The sequence below is a fragment of the Sylvia atricapilla genome, chromosome 7 (assembly GCF_009819655.1).
Source record: "Sylvia atricapilla isolate bSylAtr1 chromosome 7, bSylAtr1.pri, whole genome shotgun sequence".
Taxonomy (NCBI): Eukaryota; Metazoa; Chordata; class Aves; order Passeriformes; family Sylviidae; genus Sylvia; species Sylvia atricapilla.
Window position 1 is genome coordinate 7,837,442 of NC_089146.1, and position 17,589 is coordinate 7,855,030.

The following is a 17,589-nucleotide window of genomic DNA, read 5'->3' on the forward strand; positions in this document are numbered from 1 at the left end:
GAATGCCTTACATGGATTTATCTGTGGGGAAAGGTCCCAAGAGAAAACACACTTCGGGTGGGTCACTGCTTACCCATAAAACCCCAGAATAGAATATATTCTCCTGTGGGAGGAGATGTGGGATGGATGGGGGATTTGCTGGATGTGGGAGGGTGGATGGGGGTGTTGCTGTGGGTGAGCCTGTGTCTGTGCCAGTGTAGTGAGGAGGGACATTCCCTCTGGAAAGCAACATGAGGGGTAAACCAGGCTGGTGGATGGAGATGACAGTAGCATGTGCTGACTTAGAAATTAGCACTTTTGGCTCTTTAGGCCACTGGTTGATGCGTGGCTTAGCTTAGTTATTACCTAAATCTGTTGTTTCCTTGGATTCCAGATGGTTTGTGATCACTGGTGATCCTACCACTGATGTTAACATCCTGACTGAGTCTCAGACACCTGGGCTTCACTGCAGCTGAACAATCCTCACCCATACAGACAGGCAGGTCAGCACCTGGCAGGACCAGTTTTATTGCTGCATCCTTCATGGAGAAAGAGGGCTTGCCCACTGTCATGAACTTCAAAACATCATGCTGTATTTCATTTAAAAACATACCTCGAGAGCCTGAGAAGGAAAGAGAACTAAGAAGTCAACCCCCTCTGTTTGCTATGAGAAACCACAGATGGTGGTATGGTTTTGTAAGGAGGCCATGGGAGCAATGTCTTATTTATGGATAAGTGCATGTCTCTCTGTCTTGTGCCTTCAGATTTATCTTTATACTGACTGTTGTTCCTTGTTTCCACATTTACACAGTAGCCTGTAGTAATCGTCCTGGGATTTGACAAAGCACTCTTGGAAGAATGAATTGCTAGTACTGTTAAACAAATGTGAAAAGAATTATTCTCTTTCCAGCGTTTCTTGAAATTAAATTTTAGCCCCAGTGTGCTCAACTACCTTCAGGATTAATCTCTGTATTGCCAAAGGAGGCTGTCAAAGCCCTTTTAGATCAAAGGAGGCTGTTTTCTATTAAGAAGGTTCTGATGATGTTTTCCAGCTCTTGGGTACAACACAAAGGCAACCTGTGGCTCTCCACTGCTGTTTGACTTGTTAAGTTTTTGAGTGTCTTGCTGCTTCCTATTTTCTTCCATGTGTGGGCTCTGCCAGGTCCAGCTCAGGCAGGTGGCCACTGGCATGGCCACAACCAGGCACCTCCAACCTACCAGAAATATCTCCTTGCTCTCTCAGAGCCTGTCTGGTCAGGGTTGGGTAGCTGATGGTTTCACAGCTTGCTGTTCCTTACGGATGCACTGCTGTATGCATTGCACCCCCATGGAATCCACCAGTGCAAAATTCCTGGTCCGGCAGGGCTCGCCAGCTTGGCATGCTTCCCCTCCCTTCCCAGGATGCCTGGCCTTTTTAAATTCCTACTTTTCCTGCTTTCAGGTGCAGTCCTCTGTCATTGCACTTCTGAACAGGCTGCTTAATGACTTTTTTCCTCACCAGCTCAGAATTTTTTGACTGCTGCATTTGTTCTATTTGAATATAAACATGGGAGAGACGAAGAAATAAGTGCTGTGGAATGATTAAATAGAGATATGCCAGTGGCTTTGCCTGATTAATGGATTTACATTGTACATTACTCACAGGCAGCTTTCCAATGGCTTTCTCTAAAACAAGGAAATTTGTTTAAAGGGCTATCTTTTTGTAAAATGCTGATAAGCCAGCGATACTTGGTGCATGTATGGACATCTAGGCAGGGAGAGTCAGGATAGGATGTACAGTCATTTTACCCCTGCTAGTCACAGCCATTCCTGCAGGTACTTGAGAAATGCAGGATGTGCCCCAAATAGATCTTTACAAATATTCCCTGATGGAGTCATTTCAGCCTCTCCTGACATCCGTATTAGCTCTTGCTGACAACAACAGGATTTTTGTGACGGCGACTGCAGCAGAGTACAAATGCTTTTCTTCCCCTTTCGTGCCAGCCAGCAAGTGAAGGTAAAGACTTGCTATGCTGACTCAGAGGAAAGGTTGAACAAGCCTGGGCTCCTGCCTCTGACAGTGGCCAGAGAATCTTCAAGAAAGTCAAAGAAAACAAGCACTTTTCCCTGATTTATCCTCTTCACAAAGTGAGTATTTCCAGCTCTGGCATCTATTCTGACAGGATAAGAAAGGATTACTTAAAAAATAATGTGTCAAGGTGAGGAGAGAGGCTTTCTCTTCAAAGTACTGCCAGTTTGGTTTTCTGATCTGGTGCCAAATGCAACAAAGGTACTTGCCAAATGCCATTGCAGTAGGACTTGTCCAGGAGCTTTACAGCTTTGCATTTCTCTCTCTCTGTGTCCTGCTGCTCTGCTTCTGTTTGAGCCAGTGGGATTCCTGTGGTGCTGAGCCTGTGTGAAAATCTGGCTTCTCCTGACTGCAGGGCACATCTCCAGAGTGTGAAAGAGCAGGAGAGCCCAGTTCATGCCTTTAGCAGGGCAAGGTGTTAGTGAGAGCTGTAACTTCTTCTTGGCTGTTTGGGACTGACATCTGCTGAGCAGGGAGACAGCCTGGTTTTATCTACTGTCCAGTTTACCACAGCATGGAGTGGGACCACCCTCTGAAAGTGAGGGGTAATCTGGGCTCGTCCCTGTGGTTCCTACCATCTACTCATGACCAGCCTTGTCTCATGCTCCAGTTTCCTCTGGATGTGGAGCCACGTTCAGGGTTGTTATAAATCTGCCAAAGGTTGTGGCATCAGTACCAGGATCCTCTGAGGCACAGGTGCCTGGCTCAGGATTAGGATGCTGGATTATGTATGTTTATAATGCTGAAAATGCATAACAGATGCAGGCACAAGAATAACTCCAGGTTGAAAGTCAAAACTCTTTTTCCATGCACTGCCAGATTTTTTAACTGCTCAGCATTCCTCTGGCCTTTCCAGTTCTATAATATGGATTTGAATGCAAAAAGGATATAAAATATGTCTGTCCATCAATATTTATGTCAAAAGGCTAAAGTTAACAGAAGACTGAGCTTCTGGCTTGAATTTTTTCTTTCACTCCTGGGGAAAAAAAAAAAACTTTTTAAGCTGGTAATTTCAAAACCAGCATGGTCTGGAAACAAGAGCTTTTCTTCAGTGTCATTCAAACTTCAAGTCTATTCCCAGAACTGTATGTCCAAAGGAAAGCATCCCTAGGCAGATGTTATTTGCCAGCTGACTTGGACCTTTGGCACTTCCCAGCTCTGAGCTGGTGTGGAGACATGCCAGAGAACTGGTGAGCTTGCAAACATCGTTCCCTGCTTCAAAGGAGTTCCAATACCAAACACACCAGGGCATCCTGCCAGTTCCATAAGCCAAACAGGCTGCAGTCTGAAGAGGTCAGAAACAACTTAGACACACCTGGAAATACTCATAAAGCCCTTGGGCCTCATCATTATTGCTCAAGGTGTCCAGCAGCTCTGCAAACATTCAGATGGTGTCTGAGCCAGGCAGGTGTGGCTTCAGCAGCTTGTATGCCCAAATAAATTCAGCAGGCTGGAATCACACAGCTAAATGCTTGTCCGTTTCTTAATTTGTTGTTATCTTAGTGTCTGTAATCCTTGTAGGGAGATAAGATGCTGGCTTTGCCAGGTATCCACGTGTAGAAAGGACAGGGATAAAAATATCTGTGGTTGTGTTCAAAGACAGTGGGAAAAAGCAGTGCCTGCTGGCATAAGGTCAAGGGAGAAACATCCTACTCCACAGGCAGATGCCCACTGCCTGTGGCACAGCTCTGCTTCTGCCCTTCCAATCCACACTGCCTGGTGTCAGCAACAGCATCTTCCAGCCCAAAACACCCATGTTCACCAAGCTGATCATGTGTGCCTACAGGATGCCTTAAGACAGAGTATTGCCACTTGCTGAGAATTAAGAAACTTTCAAAACATCTCTACGTGGCCAAAACTTGCAGTGCTCAAAATCGTTGTCCAATGTTCTGTAGGCATATATTGCTCTGCAAATGTTCCCTGTTGATTTTGCTTCCAAGCTGTGCATCCAAGCCAGGTGCTATATTAGTTTCTTTTGCTGTGAGTCATAGCACCACAGCCCTGAGAGAGATCATTGCTACATCTATCAAAAATGGAGTCTTCAAACCTTTGAAGAATAAAAATGGGCAGGTTCTGGAGGGGTGACCCATTGTGTGCACAGACCTTAAAAAGAGGGGAAAACAGGAACAGGGAAATGTGGAGGAGCAATGTGTTCCTCAGCCCCTTCCAGCAGAAAGGGGGAACACATTTGGGTCCACTGACTCCCTTAATTTGAAGGAGAATTAGCTGTTGAGCTTTGAAGTCTTACCTACATGGCTAATGTGTGATTAGGATGCCCAGCAGTGGGGCCAAGTGCTGAGATGTTCCACACTGGAACATCCACTGTTGTGGAACACAACACCCTGGGTTTCCACTGTGTGCTGCAGCTGGGACCAGCTTTCAGTGGGGAACCAGACCAGCTGCTCCTGCTCTTGTTCTGAGTGCTCATAAATGGAATTTGCTCCCTCATGAGAAATATTGAGGAGATTTCAATTGTTTTGATGCAAAGCAATGGTGTGTTACAGATATTGTGCTGTTACTGATCTAGTAGGATTTATATTTCCAGTGTGGCTAACAGGTAGCCAGTGGAAACCTCGCTGTGGATTGTCTGATGTTCTTCAGAAGCAGATGTTCTTCAGGCAGGGTCTCTTGTTCCCTGATGCTGCAAAACACCATGCCCTTCCCAGTCCAAAGGCAGTATTCCTCCTTTCTTCCTACTGGCATTTGCAGGAAAGAAATTCTTCAGTTTCAGGCTGAAATAATTCCTCCCCAGTCATTTTCAGCTGTATATTTTCAGTGTATTGGGAGCAGAATGTCAGACTGGTATTGTGTGGGGCATGACACGTGGATCTGCAGGACCTTTTTTTGTATTAGAGGCAAGTAGAGATCCTGAAGGCCTGAAATGGCACAGAGAGAAGGTGGTGTCAGGACTATGCAGAGTGAGGGTCAAGCAATGCAGTGCCAGCATGGATAGGATATGGGTGAGCTGGGCTTCAAGAGTCTTGGTTTGGCTATTGGTCCTCTCCAGTGAGGCTTGACTATAAAATCATGAACCTCACACAATCTGGAACTGGGATTTCTTGCTTAGAGATGGTATATTCCCTGCCACAGAAACTGCATTAACTCCTTTAGTGACAGTTTGTAACACAAATCCTGGCTGTTTAATTGGATTTATCATGGCTATTGGGAGCATAAATGTGTTTACAGATTTGTTTTGAAAGCTTTTTTGTGTGTTTTTCTCATAGCAAGTCAACTTCCATGTGGTGCAATTATGTTCAAGATGTTCCCTGTAGCACTGGAATAATGTCAGATTAGACTGTGTGTGCATGTTGTTCTTCAAAAGGATTTTATCTGAGGCACGATACACTGTGGCAGGAGGAGAAAAGGAGCTTAATTTTTATGAAGAGAGGCATAAAAAGCTTAAAACACAAAAAATTCTGTCAAATCCTGTTTCCTTATTATAGGAAATACTTGTATCTATCTGATGATATGTAAAACTTTTTCCCCTTTAACTTCCTTCCTGCTCCATCCAACTCTGCCAGAACTCGGTCCACACACAGCTCGCCACTGTTGTGCCACAGCCTTTCCAGCATTGGAAGGCTGAGACAAATGGAGCAAGACATTTCACAGACAAGCATTTAGGGAAAATAAAAGAAGAAAATACTTTCATTTGTTTTGGAAAGTGCCTTAGTTTTCCTTTGGTTTACAGTGTGGCCTGGAAATTTGCAGTGTGTTTCATGCCATTGTACAGGAGGCTCATGTGAAGCCTGCTCACATCCCCAGGCACAGGGCTGGCTCCAAAGGGATGCTGTGGTACAGGAACATCCTTGGGTGTCAGAGGCTACAGCATAAGTGCTTACTGTTAGACTTGTCTTTTTTTTTTTTTTTCCTCCTATTAATTTTATTATTATTAACTTGGATAGCAATGCAATTTAAAGTGCAATTTCCTGTCTGATGGCAGTTCAGTTATTAAATGTCACACCTGGCTAGTGCTTTAATCCTTAACTATGACAAGTTTTCCCAGCACTTCTAACAGAGACAGTTGTGATGTGTTTCACTCCCTGCTGAATGGTAGTCAGAACCCCAAATTTGTTCCATGAACCATCATTATTACTACTCCTAATTGTTCTTATTAGTAAGCCTTGTAAGAGGAGTTACTTGGAACAGCAGCACAACAACTCTCCCCACCGTGGGAAAGGTCAGGGTTTTCAGATGTCTCTGTTTGCAGCCTGTCACTCTGCGTGTTGGTCGCAGCCTTCCTTTTCCTAAGTTGCACTGAAGGACAACTTTCAGGGACATGCCTCTACTGTCTCTTGCTCCTCCCAAGTCCACCCCCTCCCCACAGTGCCTCTCTCTCCCGGGGAAAGCTGCCAAGCCCTTGGCTGAGGTCGGCAATGCCCTGAACAAGGCAGGCATTTGAAAACCAGAAAGCTCAAAGCTCCTGTTCTTGTGACCAAAGGGATGGATGAAAAGATCAAAGAAGAGGATACACCACTTGGGAGGGTGTTGTGGGTTTTGGAAGCCAACAGCAGTCAGGCTCAGTGCCTGTGATGCACAGAGCATTGCTGCTGTGCCACAAAAATGCAGATGGAAAGGCACGAGGAGCTTGCAGCTGTGCTTTCCTTCTCGAGGAGCTCCAGGCAATGACTTGCCTTTCTGTCATAAGCTCTAATGAGGTAAGGGAGCAGGAAAAGGGAAGCAGGCACGTCAGAGCTCAGTGGAAAGGGAAATCCATATGGCACTTGCTCACTGGAAATAAAGCTGAGTGATCTTTGGCAATTAGATTTATGGTGGCCCTGTGTGGATTCACACAACTGAGAGTCTGGCCCCAGAAACTGAGAGTGGCAGCAGAGCTGAGAGCAGTGTAACTCTATGCAAGCTTCAGGTAATAGTTCCCATTGGCTTAGCAAACCCCAATCTGCAGATCTACTTTGCCAATTGAAAATTTGGCCTTGATTATAAAGAAGAGAAAAAAAAAAAAAAAAAAAAGATAAAAGCCTGAAGCTCTGGGCAGGTATGTAAGAATGTACTTAAGAATGTAGAAACACACCTTTGTGGGCTTAATCAGGTAGATATTTGTCAAATTTTCCAGAATAGTTAGTATATTCAGAAGAAAATCACCTTTAAAAATCAGCATGCTTTGCAGAAACTTGTGAGCAGACCATTTTACAGAATTTGGGTTTTTACCCTGGTTCAGTCAGGGTAAAAAGTTTGAAAGATGAGCTGCTCTAAAGCATTTCACAAGACCCGTGAGTCATGCAAAATCCTATGGCATTTTTCCTCTGGTTGAAATCACAGAAGTTACGAATGCTAAAAGAGTTATTAGATCATAGATAAAGAATGCTGCACAATGAGTTGGTGAAAATAAATAAATAAACCCCCCTAATTTTCCTCCAGCTTCTAATTCCCTGGGGAGGAATTCAAGAGGCAAGAGCAGAGTATCACAGCTCACCCTCAAAAAGGAGTGGCATGCAGCTGCATCCCTTGCAGAGCTGCTATTCCTTCTCTTGGTTTCTTCAGTGCTCCAGGCAAAAGGAGATTTTCAAACCACTCCTTTATCTAGCACAGTTTATTTCCCCACCCTGTACCAGCTCAGCTTCTCTTGCAGGTATGTTGGGGGATGGTGGACCCAAGCTTTCATCTGCTCCCAAGTCTTCTGCTAACAAAATTGCCCATTTGTGATTCCACAGAACCTGCTCAGTACCTGGAGAGATCCAGGCACGCAGGGAGAAGGTGACACTGTGTTTATATAACTCAGCTCTACCAGTGCTGCTACTTCTGTCATGTTAGGATACCTGTATCCCCCGGGTATTTTTATTACTAGAATAAATCCTGCCTGGAACTACTGCTGGGATCTGCGGGTAAGTACTAGGCTGGCCTTCCAACATTTTTTCCGCATATTTATTTCTTATGCCGCTGTCACTTCTGAAATCCTTCTCTTTTTAGTTTCTTTTCCCTGAAATGCTGTGGTTTGGTTTCCCAGATGTGTTCCTTGTTGATCAGGAATTTCTAAACACTGAGAAGGAATTGCAGAAAAGCACTAGGCAGTGGGTCTTCTGTGACTATAAACCATAAAAACATTTAGTCAGATGGAAACTCTTGCTTTCTGTTTCAGTCACCATTTTTTGGAGCGTGTATTAGAGGTCAGAAATTAATTTTGGCACAAATAAAGTAAATTCAAATAAGAGGAGAAACGTGCCATTTTTGTCAGGATTTTGTAGGGGGGGAAAACAGCTGAGGGAAAACAATTATTTTTAATTGCTTACATGATTGAAATCTCTATAATTAAGCTGAGGGAAAATAGTATTAGTTCAGCGACTTTGCATGTGGCACAGAGATGAATAGTTCTGCTTCTCAACAAACCTCAAACATTCTCACTGTTCAAGAGATTTCTAATGACCTCTCATTGTTACTTTTTTCAGGTTTCCTTTTTCACACATTTTTTTCTTTCCCACAGTCATTTCATTCTCTCTCTAAACAGTTCCCACTGGAGAAGAGACAACAGAAAAGAGAAATGCAGCAGCAACCTTTGGGCATTCAGCTTCTTCCTTATTCCCAGCATGGTGCAGGATCTGCCATCTGATCTTCCCTCTAGCAGTATATGTGAAGGGTCAGTTAAACCCTTGAAACAGGTAAAATTAAACCTGTCCTACTTTTGGAAGGTTGCAGAATTCCACACGTTGTAACAAACAGTGATACTAATTCACTGTAAAATCTTTTGTGTATGTTAATGAGCTAGGTCTTGCCAGGGCTAAAAATAAGTCTCAGTGTAGGAAAGGCTTACAGAATGAGCAAAATTGCTCATTACCAAAAAAAAAAATTCATCTGTTGTCAAAAACACTTGATCATGTAAGATCTCCAGCTCTGTTTCTTTTGGGTAACACCAGACCTACTCACCCCTGCTCCTGAAGGTAGTGGGTGTAGTGAGCAATTTTAATGTCTTCTGTAGTGAGGATGGTGATACAAGACTTCTCAAAACAGGTAAGAAGATGCGTCAACTCAAGGTAACTCAGCCTAATTATTAGGATTGAAGTTTTCCATGTCAAAGTTTCGTCAGTTTCATTATAGGAAATGTTATGTAAGAGATGAAGCTCCCAGCCTTGACAGTATTCACCACCTTGGGATGGATTAGTACCTTAACCAGATCATATGTTGTTCTGTCTTTGAAAAGATGGCAGTGAATTTTGGAAAGAGAAAGGCCTATAAAGCGATTATTGGAGTCAACTTTGCAGCTGTCCACACAATATTCAAAGGTGACCATGTCTTTTCTGCTTTGTTTTCTTAGCAAACCCTTTGGAAGAATTTCTGTTCTGTGTGTATTTCAGCTGTATTTCAGTGTATTTCTAAGTGAGATTTTACTTGTATGTGACCTTTCTCAGTGATGTCAAACTTGCACAGAGGAGAGCAAAGCTGCAGGCTTGGTTTTTGCTTGCTTGTTGCTAAACCACAGGTCTCGCATGTCTGTGTTGACCAGCAGTCACTTTCTGACAGATCACAAGGCTGGTCTTTGCTCCCTTTCATCCAGCTGTCACTGGTGCTCTCTAAGGCACCACCACCTAGGCTATATGTCAGGAAATGCAAAATTTGCTGGCCTACCTCAAGGAAGCAGTTCCAGGAAGAAAGCAGTGGGACTCCTTACTCTAGATCCCATGGAGGTGGCCTCTGGTGGAACTGGTGACAGCTGTTGGAGTGTGTTGTGTGCTTCTCGCTGCCCCAGGGGGTGTTGCTTCGATGCAAGGATCTGAGGTGATCGCACATGTCTTGGTGGATTAGAGGAAGAAAATCTATGGTTTATTTATGTGTCAGTAGCAACAGGATATCCCAAGCACTGGTCAGAACACAGTGACAAGACAACCCCAGTCTCAGGAGATTGGGAGTGAATGTGTGAGTTCAGCAGGGACAGGTGGAGGGGATCAATTACAGAATCACAGAATTGTCTGAGCTGGAAGTGGCCCACAAGGGTCATCAAGTCCAGCTTTTCAATGCATGGCCTGTACAGGGGTTTTGATGAAGGGACGCAGAGTTTAGCAGAAAAAATAGCATTCCCCTTTTCCAAGGAGAGTGGCTTATAGGACTGTGTCAGGACTGCCTTAAAAGACAGCAGACTGCCTGCTTTATAGGTCTGGACAGATGTTTTGCCATGTGAAGAGCACCTTTTCTAAAATGCAAAGTGCATATTTCTTTGTTGTTGTGCAGTGGATGTTCCCTGTGCTGGTGTGTCACCATGGAGCTGGACTGGGGAAGCTGAACATCAAAAGCTTTAGGGAGCTGTATGGCTCAATTGTTTCTGCTTTCATCATCCATTAAAGGAAAATCTAAATGGAAAATGAGAACCTGCCTGCCTTAGGTTCATATGGAAGCAACTGTAGGACCAAGCAGCAGCAAGATACTTTCTCAAAGATGAGTAGATGGTTGGGCCTCTACAGGAAATCTGCAGTAAACAGATAATTCAAAAATAACCTTTTGAGGCTATGGGATGGAAATTAAAAGAAATAGGTAATCAATAGGAGAAGTCAGATAAAACACTTCCTTTCAGTGTTGTCAGAAGCTGTTGGCTTTCACTGTGATATTCTTGGGTTTTTTCTGTATATAGCTTTTAGAGTGCCCTTAAGTCTTCTCAAAAGGTTATTACTCTTCCAGTGGCATTAGAGAGGCTGAGATGATATTTGCAATGAGGGTAAGTGACTCTCTTGAGGTTTTGGCACCCACAGCTCCAGATTAACTGGAAATGCAGGCATTTAGTAAATCTGAAAATAAGTGTCTCTTGGCCCTGTGCACTTCAGAGAAGTCAACTGAAGTTTTGTGAGTGGGACCAGAGCAGAAACACAGTATATTCCACACAAGAGACACATATTTAGAAAAATTAGGCCCCCCAGAAGGAATGCCAGCTCATAAGGTAGTGGCCTCCATTCTTCTTGTCCAGACTATCTCATCCATGGAAGTCTGGGAAGCCCTGCTGTTAGTTCCATTGATGGGAACAGCGAGACTTCCCTTTCTGGTATTAGTTTTGGCTGACCAGAGGTGTAATTCTTACAAATTTCTATTATTTAAAATCTCCTCAGGTTTCCAGTTTCCCAAGTAAAAGAGCTTCATTCGACGTCTGGAGTGGATTAAAGCAGTGAGTGCTAATGCAGAACTGGTTCTTGAGATGCTGCACTGGTAGGGAGATGGTTTCAGCCATGATGAGGTGGAAGGCCAGGAGGGACCTGGCAATCAAAACCCAGCACAGGAGACAGAAGGATAATACCAGTGAGGAATGTGCACATACATACTCCCATATACACAGCGTTGTCTCAGTTGTACAGAAATGTTCCCTGCCTCCCCAGCAGTCACTAACCCACTATTTTTCTTCCAGAGAGTAAATCCTTGACAGACTTGAAATGATGAGTAATGACTCCACTTTCTTCCATTCCAGCTGCCACACAGGCACGCACGCTGGTCGCTCATTGACCCAGCAAAATTGGAATGTCTTCCCCTTCTCTTGTTGTCCCACGTCTACTCTATCACTTATCAGTTGCTTGCTGTTATGGTATGGTGGGACCACCTTCTCTCAGCAGGCACTGTAATTGTTTTTAACAAGAAAGAAAATGCTGGTAAGCAGTGGTACACATCTAGGGAAAATGTCAGCACTTAAACCCAAGCCTTGCTTTTCCCTCTGAGCTGTCATAGCTGGAGCCTCTGCCCTTCCTTACAAGTGGGTTTGAGGAGGTGGTTGTTTTGGCTGGAATTGGAGAGGCACAGGTGGTACCACCAGCTGTAAATTGGAGGAGGCACTTCCTGATTATGACCACTGCCTACACACAGATCACTGCCAAGAGAAGAGCTGGAAGGCGCAGAAGCCTTCTCCTTACTTGGAAAAGGAGGGTAGTCATCACTCCCCTCTCCTGCAGGCTTTCACCTGTAGACTTTGGGCTTCTTTATCAGTGCTTGGCTTCCTAAAATGCTGTGATATGAACAACCCTGGGAGAGATGGATAAAGTGAGGCACAGAGTATTTAAATTCATGCATCTAACATTTAGGTACTTGGGTCTGTATATACAGATAAGTGTATGGCATGTTTGAACGCCAGCTTACTTTTTTTAAGAGGCTTCAGCATGGATTCAGATGTCTGCTTAGCTATGGCAAAATAAGTGGTGAATGGCTTCCTGACCTCTGCAATGTCAAGATTTTGCCCTCTGGCTCTAAATGTCAGTGGCAAGAGGCTTATACCGAGCTGCAGAGCAAGCATGCACCGGGCTCTCTGTGAGGAGTTTGGAATGTTGCTCTGGGAGTAGGGGGAGGATTTTCAGTGGGCACTGACAGCTACCTGGTCTCAGCTGCAAGCACACACCCCCATTTGCACTTAGGTATTTTTATTTCCAGGTTACAATTTTTAATTATTGTCTGGTGCTCATGGCTCCACCTTCACATAATGGAGACCTCTGTTTGCTGGCCTTGACTTGCCTCGTCTCCCAGAAAATTAGGCTGCCTTGTCACCCTGTGTGCTGAAAGCCCTTTCCCTGGGGCGATGCCTTGGCCTATTGCCACCTCAGTCTTGGTTTTCATTTCTTGTCCTAAACGTGGATCCACCTCACGGGGTGCAGCAAAGTGAGGGAGAGGCACCGGAGGCTTCACCCACCACTGCGCGCTCCACGCCCACGAGCACCAGAACAGAGTCAGATTAAAAGATTAAAGTCCCAAACTGCAAACCCCCTTGGGCTCCTGCTGAGATCTGAGTGCCTGGCTGCAAGGCCAGACTCCCACTCTGGAGATGCAGAGCCGTGTGCGCTGTCGCTCACGCTGGAGCTGCTGGCTCCCGGCATCCCCTCCTGCTGCTGGCTCTTGCTGGTTTTATGGACCAAGGATTAAATAATAAACCAGTTTTGCCCTGGAGGAAGATCCTGAGTAATGCCTTGGCAATACCTGGGGGCTCAGGGGTGGCTTTACGCTCCCCTCGTTGCACCACCTGAGCTTTGGGGTTTGTAGCCTTCAGTGGTGCCTTGCTTGCTTGAGTTGTGGTGGCTGGATTGCTTTGCTTGGGATGTGGCTGGAGAGGGAAGGGTGGCAGTCAGCAGCATGATAAGCACATGGGGAGGGTCGTGAGTCCTTTGATGCTATCTGGTCATTTCTTAGAGGTTTCTTACAAGCTTCACCCTAGCAAAACCACCACTAGGTGTGTGGTGTGTGCTCATAGGCAGTGTATTTTCTCTATTCTTTTTTTTTCCCCTCCCACTTGATCTTCATTAGGACTAGGCAAATAATTGCCTTTTTGGATTTATGGCTGAAAAGCACAGAAGTCAAACTGTCACAAAGCACTGTTACTGTGTTTCTGTCTGTAATTTTTGTTTGACCAAAGCAGTGAGTCTGAGCCAAAACGATGATTCCAGCATCACCGCTATACTCAGCATCTTGAGCTCTCAAAAGCAATTTTTTACTCAGTTTTTTGTTTTTTTTTTTAATATTGTTTTATATTTGAGTGTTCTTTTATCAGACACAGGTCCTTTCAAAGCAAAAAGTTCAGCCCTGCTATTTTGAAAGCATTGGAGTAGAATATCTTGACTTCTCAGGAGGTGTTCTTCCTTCTCCTCCCTGTGCTTTTCAGATGACGCTCTTTGTCAGACAGGCTGAACCTGTGAAGATGTTCAGTTCTGGAGCTCCCTGTTTCAGCACATTTCCCAGCTCTGCTACCCAAGAGCTCAGGTGACACCCAAGTACAGTGCATGCCAGCACCTTCTGGCCCTTGCAAGTGTGGGGCTGTGTGGTGGCCAGACCAGCAGTGCCAGAGTGGCCGTGAACTGCCCATTGTGCAGCCCTGCCCTGCCTCCAGCTGTGGAAGGAAGGTTTGGGATCTGTGCCTCCAGGTAGAATGGCAGCAGGACCTGTGTTTCCCAAGCCGCTGAAATGGGCATATCCAAAATATCACACAGGCACAACCCTAAAATGGAATAATTTTCAGGTTTGTGCCTGTTTTGATGAAGGTTAAAAGCTAAGTTTTAGCAAAGTCTTTTTTTATTAACTGTATGCTGATATAGGTCTTTGTGATGCATCTGTGTCTTCCAACTGATTATAATTAGTGCACTGTTTTATTTACATAGGATTAATGTAATTCAAATGACTAGATGAAATTCTTTGATCTCCAGGGTACAAGAGGTGAGATTATGATGATTTACAATTTTAAACAATTGCTCCTGGCCATAAAATCTATTCATTTGAAAATCAATAGAAAGATATCACTTGCCATGTTGATGAGATAACTTCCTCTGCTACTCAGCCCTGACCCTATTCTCCTGGTTTTCACTATCCTATCGAGTTTGGATACCTTTTTTTGTTCCTGGAAGCTCTGCTCCGGCTCATCCTGCATGGCCGCCTGTGTGTCTGTGGTACTCTATTTTAATTTGAAGCCACTTTCTGATTTATATGCTCCAAGCATGCTAACTCTTTTTCAAAACTCTTTTCCCAACCATGCATTCAGTCAGATGGTGTAGCTGCCAAAAATATATGCAGCTCCATATTTGTTCTTTGTTGCACTGGGTGAATTTATAGGTGCAGTGTATTACAGACTGTAAACTTTCTGATCTCTAACAAGGGCTGTTGTCTGTTCAGCAAGTCCTGCCCATTGCACAATGGTATGAATATTTATGATGCTAAATAATACTTGCCTCTGACCCTCTTCATCAGCAGATCTAGCAAGCATTGCTTCACTGAGGAAGCAGTCAAATCATTACCCTAATATCCAGATGGGGAAACTGAGGTGCTGCAAGGTGAAATAACTTATCCAATGTCAGCAAAGGAGAGCTAGAAAGGGAATGCAGCTCTCTCTGTCCCCAGCTACATGGTACAGCCACTAGACCCTCAGTGACAATGACAGCTCATGAAATTTGTCATGAAATTATTCTTCTCTATTAACAGCAAACAGTGTTGTTTCCAGTGTTTTCTTCACAGGTATTAATAGCCTTCGTGAGAAATATGTTTCAACATGCATTTTCAGCAGTACTCGTCTGTGTGTTGTGCCCCAGCCAGCAGCTGTGACCTGCTGGGAGGCGAACTGGGGCGAGGTTGCACCTACGCCCCTGCACTCTGCTCCTCTGCTCCAGCACCCCTCCACTCCTCCAGTGGCAGTCAGTGAGGTTGGGGACCGACCACAGAGATGTTCTGCAATACCAGCTGCTGTGTTGGCAGCCTTGAAGTTGCCTCTGGGTCTGACTTACTGTCTTGTCTCCTTGAATATAATTGCTCACTGCTGATTTTTTTTTTTTTTTTTTGCTTTCCCTTTGATTGTGTAGCGCTCATATCCTACTCAGATTCCTCATCAATCTCGCACTCTGGGGAGTCTGAGGAAATAGAGAACTGATCATCTGCAGACTTCTTCTGTATATTATGAAAGTGTCCCTGTGCCATGTGTGATTCCAATCTCTTTTTCCTTTAATCATATAGAACATCAGTGTGTCAGACTGCACCAGCCAGGTCTGTGTTCTGGGCGGGGAAGGTCGGAGCTGCTTCTGCGGAGATGCTCCCGGCTCCCTGGAGGTGACGGCACATCTCTGGCTTCCCCCTCCCTAACCCTTCCCCCTCCCCATCCTGCTCAGCTCAGCCTTGCAAATGTTCCATGGCAGGGCATGTTCTGCCCCAGCCGAGCCCGCTGGGGCAGGACTGCTTGAGCAGCACCGGCTGCAGAGAGTCCTTGAGGAATGGCAGAACATGGAAATCTGTCTGTGCTGCAGGTGAACCCGTTCCTTGTTTTTGGAGGTCTCAAGGGACCAAATCACTTCGTGGAATTGGCCAGAATTGTAATGATTTCCACTCAAGTACCTTAGCAAAAGCATGTGTAGAAGGTTGAGTGGTTTATGTGGGTACAAGGATGCATGTGCTCTTTATACATTACACTGGAAGTTCATAAGCTTTTCAGCACTCTGTAGGGCCTCTGTCATTAAGATCAGACTAGGTAGTCCACACTAGGTAAAGGACTTAAATTTTGGCATTTACTCCCTAGCTTGTAAGCATTTTAGGAAGGAAAGGAGATCTGAAATAGAGGTGAAGTTCTGCCACCTTCATATTTTTTTATTCAGCTAGTGTTACAATTTTTTGTGTTTACCTACCTACCCTCAGTACACTACAACCTTTTCAATACCAAAATATAAGAGAATAGAACAGCTATAAAATTAACAGAACTCTATCCACTCCTCCCTTCCCATTTGTGCAGGGCAACATCCGAAGGACACTTTTACCTCCACATGTCAGGACATGTGGGAGAAGGAGCAGACTCAGACCTTGTGGGTCCTCTGTGGGATGTAAGCAGAAACAGTACCTAGACAGGAAAGTGTTTGAATGTTAATGATAGGACAGGGCTAAAAAACACTTGAGAAACACTTCCCTGCTTTTTGCTGGGGAAATCTCACTTTGTTGGCTGCCACTGGCTTTTTGCCCAGCATTCTCAGATCTGCTGGTGAAGGGAGACAGCAGAGCACATTTGTCCTATTCCTCTTCCCCAGAGTGAGATGCCAGACTGGAGCAGATATGCTGCTGTTCCTGTTCCTAAGGACACACTACAGTGGAGACTACAGTCTATTCAACCCTTTCCTATACCTGCCTTGATATATTCAGTACCCCAGGGCAGGGCACAGCTCAGAGGTGTGAGAATCTCCACAAATCCATTGGAATGCTCCCGGAGCAGTGTTGTTAGTCTCTCATTCCCTAGGATGCAGACTCACAGTCCCAGGCACGCAGTATCACTGCCCAGATCCCAGCACAGCATTGTCCTGGGTGGACTTCAGCGATGTCCCAAGAGCTCCTTGCAGGAGAAGGGATCTTTGTTGGGGAGCCCTGGTTAAAATTTGCCTTTCCACCTTGATGTGCATTGTTCCTGCTCTTTTTCTTTCCATGGGAGGGGCTGTATTTCTGTTGCATGGTATATAAAGCATTTAGGATGAAAAGTCTATACAAGTGTGATACTAATAATATTTTACAGCTTTAATTACCATGATTGTAGTGCCTAGAGGCGTATGCAAAAACATTTTGAGTGGGCGGAGAGGAGGCAGTGCTGTGAACATTTTTGTGGTTTTGCTGGGCAATGTGCAATGGAGTTTTCTCATGGGAACCACAGCATGCCAGGGAGAAAAGCTGCCTCTGCCTCCTCATCCGCTCTGTTGGGATACTGGATCACACCCCAAAGACGAGGAGACAGTCCCAGTCACTCCAGTTTTGGGGAAAAGCTGGGCTGACCGATACTGTGCTTGGCAGAGGGGCTCCAGGGGCAGGTGCTGCTTGTTCCTCCAGGCAACAGGTATTTTTCCTCAGGCAACATCCCTTCCGTGCAGTCAGCTTCACCTGCGGGGTGAATTTCGGATTGGGCAAGCGCTGATTTGGGGCACGGACTTGCCAGCAGTGTGGAGAGCAGCGTGCCTGCTCTGGGTCAGGGTGTGCAATGCAGACAGAGCTCCCGCCAGCCGCCCACCCGTCCCTGCCGGGCCTGCGGGGGCAGCGCCAGGGACACACAGAGGGCCCTGTGTGACACCCGCCAGCCCCCTGCCCCGCTGCCAGCAGGCCTAACGCAACCCAGGGCCACAACTCACCGGGAAACAGGGAAA